The sequence below is a fragment of the Arachis ipaensis genome, chromosome B01 (genome assembly GCF_000816755.2).
Source record: "Arachis ipaensis cultivar K30076 chromosome B01, Araip1.1, whole genome shotgun sequence".
In the NCBI taxonomy this organism is placed as follows: Eukaryota; Viridiplantae; Streptophyta; class Magnoliopsida; order Fabales; family Fabaceae; genus Arachis; species Arachis ipaensis.
Genome location: NC_029785.2, coordinates 119,528,694 through 119,534,519, shown reverse-complemented (window position 1 = coordinate 119,534,519; position 5,826 = coordinate 119,528,694). Strand labels below are relative to the sequence as shown.

Genomic DNA, 5,826 nt, shown 5'->3' with positions numbered 1-5,826 from the left:
AAATATTAAAATGAAAGTCATATTAGAAGTCAAAAGTAAAAGAGTGAGGATCAACTAAGAAGATATACGCAGTGCACTAGGGCTACCAAGCGCTCTGCTAGGGTTTCGAGGCGCCCCACTAGGGTTTGACTTTTCTTCTTCAAATTCAAATTTGTTCAGATTACTAAACCATAACTGCTATTCTATTTTCACCACATCAGTAATCAGCATGGATGGAAGAGAGGAGAATCATCATCACAATGAGCCAAATAGTGATGGTAAAAATGAGGAAGTCGTGTTTCTTGGAGAGGAAGACATTCAGAATGGTATCCATGCATGCACGAAAAGTTTGAAACGCTGGCTGTTTGCGAATAGACTTTATTCTGTTGGAAAAATATAGAATGCCAATGAAGGCAATATGGAGCAACCCGGAGGAATTTCGGGTGAGTGCGATTAGGCATAATTGTTGTTAATTCTTTTTCGAACAAGAATCTAAACTGCTCCGTATTGAGAGGGGCTCACCATGGTTTTTCAAAGGCTTCATTCTGTACGTAAGAAAATAAAGGGATGAGTATGAGACTATAAGGGATGTGATTTTGACATTCTCGATTTGGCTACAATTTTGAAAAATGTCGGAGAGTTTCAAAACGAAGGAGGTAGGGCAAAAAGTGGGTGGAAGCATGGGAGATGTACTCTTGGTTTCTTTGAGATTAAGGGCAAAGAAACCATAATTCTCAAGGAAAGGGTGAAATTATGTAGAGATCGAAGATTGATGAACAAGCTTACAATTGTAGGACCGAAACAGAATTCCATGGAGATTTGCCTTTGGTATGAAAGGGTAGAAAAGTTTTGTGTCTATTGTAGAAAGATAGGCCATGAATTAAAAGGATGTAATGACTTCACTGAAGATTCAGTCTAGAACTGTATAAAAAGAAACTAAATTGGAGAGTGGCTCAACTACAGTTGGGACAAGCTTTCCTCAACCAAAGAAGAATCCCACTCCTGACTGATTGGTGAAGGGTTTTTCTAAATTGAAGGTAGTTGATACGGGAGACAAAAAGAATTAGATAGCTGAAAAGGCACCCAGAATCTTGGCTGATGATTTAAGAGGAGGGGAGATTGATGGTTTGATATCAGTAGCCAGCATGGGAAAAGCAATAATCTTGCAAGGCATCACAAACCAAAAAAATCTGGAGGACTCAACTTTGAGCTCTTATTCTAGATCTCCCAAAATGAATAAAAATCTGAAACTGAAGAAGTTAGCAAGACAGAAAGATTAGATCCGAAACCGAAATTTTGGAGGAAAAAGGAAGATATATGGAAAAGGAGAATGGAGACAACTTAAAAAAAACTGTTTGGGAATCAACATGCAATAGGATGATTAGGTGGAGGGTGATAGCCGTCAAGTGCCACCCAAAGAGATATGAGGCTAATATCATAGAACTGTCAGGGTTTTGGGAGACCCCTAACAATCCATAATCTTAAAGAATCTCACCCTCCCGAGCTTGGTTTCATCTGTGAAACTAAAAACCAAGTTCGACAAGTGGAACAAAAGTTGAATTTAGTTGGTTATAATCATCATATTATGGAGTCGGATAGAACAGTAGATGGGATAGCTTTTGAATGGAAAGATGGGCTGAATGTTCAAATGACCTAATCAAACTGATATTTCATTGCTTCCAAAGTTTAGGATATGACTCTTAATGAGATTGGTGTATATTTAAGCACTAATGAACAGACACGCTTTCATCAATTTGTGGAGCTACATCCTATTATTCAACAGTTTAAGGGTAAGGTTATTATCATGGGTGATTTTAATGCTATTTTGTCTTAGTTAGAAAAAGAGGGTGGATATGATAAAGCTCTTTCTACCATTTATGCATTTAGTGATTTTGTTGATGATAATTTTCTCTTGGATCTAGGTATGATTGGGAGGCCGTTTACATGATCAAACAGACATAGAGAAAATGAATTAATTCAGGAGAGATTGGACAGGGTATTAATAGGAATTGATTGGCAGCAGCAATATTCTAACTCCATGGTTATCAGACTTTCTGAACTAGGCTCGGATCATGCCCCCTTATTACTTGATACCAATCCGAATTCAGAAAGGTAAAAAAAATGCTTTAAATTCCAAAAACAGATGGTGTGCAATGGAGGAAATAAGACGGATAGTGGGAGAGGTTTGGAGAGAGGAGATTGATGGCTCATTCATGTTCACCCTATCTCAAAAATAAAAAGATGTAGGCACAGAATTGTTCAATGACAACAAGAGAGCAACTATAACTCTAAAAACGAAATTGACCAGCCCACTAGTCACATTGAAGATCTTCGGGCAGCAGGGATTCTAGGGGCACCAAATTAACAGACTTTGAAAGGAAGCTAGAAATTACTTTTCCGGATGAAGAGCTTTATTAGACAGAAAAATTAAGAGTCAAATGGCTTAATGAGGGTGGTCAAGACACTAAGTTCTTTTATCAAAAGTTTAGATTGAGAATAAAAAAAAATAAGATATGGAAGCTAATTGATGATAATGGAGAGGAAGCTACCTCTAACGCTGCCATTACCGTAATTACTGAAAAATACTTTAAAGGTATATTCTCATTAGAGTGTTATGCTGATCCAGATCCCTTCTTTGATGATTTTGAACCTAGAGTATTAGCTGTTATGAACCAAAAGCTCAGAAGGTCTATTACTATGGAGGAAGTAAAACAAACAACATTCAGCATACATTTCTAAAGTGCCTCTGGTGATGATGGGATGACCTCAAAATTCTTTCAGACTTATTGGGATATTGTGAATGGTGATATTTTTTGGACAATATGGAGCTTTTTTGCGGGTGGTCAAATTCTCAAAAGTTTCAACCACACGCATATTTGCCTCATTCCAAAAATACCGGATGCAAGCAACATGGCTCAGGTGAGATATATTAACCTCTCAATAATTGTCTATAAATTTATATCTAAGGTGATATTGCACAAATTTCAAGGTTTAATGAATAAGCTTGTCAGCTTAAATCAGAGTGTATTTATCAAAGGTCATCTAATATCTGATAACATCCTGATAACTCATGAGTGTATGCATTACTTAAAAACCAAGAAGTAGGGGATGGAATACGAAATGGCTATCAAACTAGATATGAACAAGGCTTATGATAGAGTGGAATAACACTTTTTGTGGTTTATATTGGACAAATTGGGTTTTGATAATATTGTGATGAATTCTATTCGTGAATTGGTAACTATTGTTTCTTGATATATTGTTCTGAAAGGTCAACCTTATGATTTCTTTAAATCAAATAGAGGTATCTGACAAGATGATCTTCTATCCCCGTATCTTTTCCTATTTTGTGCAGAAGGCCTCTCCTTCTTGCTACACAATGCTGAACAAAGCAGTGCAATTCAAGGTATCCAGGTGAATAGACGATGCCCAAGAGTAAACCACCTTCTATTTGCAGATGATTCTATCTTATTTTGTAAGGTATCTAGTAATAGCTCAGGTAGAGTTCTAGAGTTGTTGGAGCACTATGGGAGCTTTAGTGGACAGCGGGTTAACCTCAACAAATTCGCTATTTTCTTTAGTAATAATACTCCACAATCACTATGGACTCAACTGACAGAGACTCTAATATTAGCCATGTTGGTGCACAGGACAAGTATCTTGGTCTACCCTCTATTGTGAATAGATCAAAGAAGGCGACATTTATTTTAATCAAGGAAAAATTTCGAAAGAAGATAATGGGGTGAAAGAGGAGCTCTCCTTCATCGGGTGGACGATATGTTTTACTTAAAGTAGTTGGTGAGGCAATCCCAATATATATCTTGTCATGCTTCAAACTCCCTGACACTTTAATTTTATAAATTCATAGCATGCTTTCACAATTCTGGTGGGGGCAAAGGAATTCTGAGAGGAGAATGGTTTGGATAAGCTAGAATACACTGACTAGGCCAAAGAAAGAAGGTGGTTTAGAAATCAAAGACCTAAAATCTCAGAACCTAGCTCTACTAGAAAAATAGTTTTCGAGAATAATTGCTCAACCCAAGTCCTTACTAGTAAGAATTCTCAAAGGAAAGTATTTTAGACATTCTGATGCAATGAGAGCATAAATAGGGACATTATCTTCATGGGGCTGGCAAAGTCTGCTAGATGGTAAAAATGTTGTTGAGAAAGGCCTGAACTGGCAAGTTAGCTCGGGCTCCTCCATCAGAGTTTTTGACGATCCCTGGCTACCTCCTCCATACTTTTTCACCATTTTCCAAAGTTCAACTCTCCACGCAATAGCTATAACAATCATTTGGGTTAAAGACCCATTAAATGAAGAAAAACAGTGGAATCAGCAACTAGTTTCAAAGCCTTTTTCCTAAAGAAATCAACAATAGAATCTTTTCAATTAAAATTGAGGAAGAGGAGGATCAAATCCAATGGACACTGAACAAGAACAAGTCTTATACTATAGCCTCAGATTACCTAGTTGTATATAATTTTCTCCATGAACCTATTGAGTTATGCCCCCCACTCATGCGTGCAAATAGAACTTTGGAACTCTATTTGGAGACTTAGAACTTTGCACAATTTTTTTTTTGTGGAAGTGTCTTCATGAACAGCTCCATGTGCTCTGCCTTCTCCATCGGCGGTTCTCTTCCACATCAAAAATCTGCCCAAATTGCTAAGAAAAAGATGAAACAGTTGTATACTGTTTATTTAGATGCAAAATGATGGAAGAAATCTAAAATCAAAGTCCGCTATTATCATACATGCCAAGAGCTGTTGGAGGTAGCAACAAGTTTCATGAATGATGATTGAGAATTCTTAATGTAGTCAAGGTAGAAATAAATTCAACCCATCTAACTCTGCATCTTGTAATTATTCTCTGGAATATTTGAAAAAATCCTAATTCTTGGGTCTTTGAAAGTGATCGACGGGCTTCGGCAAAGATCCTTTCTTCTTCGGTCAAGCTGCTCTAAGAACTTGAGAGACTGTAATAATTATCAGCCACACACTCTTTGTTCTTTCTTTCTCAATTAGATCTTTTATCTTTTTATATTTCTTTAATGTAACTTTGGGTATACTACCCTACTTCTTTTTTGTAATCTCCACCAGTAGACATCATTCCTTCATGGGTGATAATGTAAAAATTTAAGAAATAAAATAGAGATTAAAAAAAGGATAAATGAGACAAGGAATAGAATAATTTTTTTTTCAGTTACCAAAATCAGAAAAGAGAAATTCTTGGAGCTAGTAAATTTTAGTATTTTTAGAGTAAATAATTTTTTTTAATTTATGTTTGCAATTTTTAAAAATATAGATATAAACTATATTAATTTATGTGTATAAATTTTGATAAATATAAGTGTTCATACCCTGGTCCAACACTTTGATCCAGGCCCAAATAAATCAAAAAGGTCCAATCCAGAGGATGGCCTTCACCATCTACACGACCTCCTCGAGGAGGTCGGATACGATATAAGCCCCCCTCCAAAGAGGTCGGACTCGACATAAGCTGGCAGATAACAATTATTCGAATAAGTAACTGTCTCCTAAAATCTTACATCCACTTCCAGAAGCAATATCTTAACAACCCTAAGATAAAGGGATAGTTATCCACCTTCAGAAGTGGAACTACTCCAACGGTGGTTATTAGATCACCACTATAAATATACTAACACACTCAGGTAAAACCAAGTTCCAATACTCTAAACCTGCTTACTCCCTTGCTAACTTAGGCATCAGAATGTCTTTGCAGGTACCACCCCCCATTCTTTCACATACGCAACTCGGACGGCAGCTCCTAAACGTAAACCAAGTCAGAGACCACCTTCCACTGACGTTTGGGCCAATCCTTCAAGA

General features: G+C 36.8%; 1 long non-coding RNA gene across 1 annotated transcript; it reads right to left on the bottom strand.

Moving 5' to 3' along the window:
* On the bottom strand, positions 3,997 to 5,068 carry LOC110272236. Its single transcript, XR_002363297.1, has 2 exons — positions 4,447 to 5,068; positions 3,997 to 4,260 (listed from the first exon to the last, which is right to left on the bottom strand). It is a non-coding gene; the product is annotated as an uncharacterized LOC110272236 (long non-coding RNA).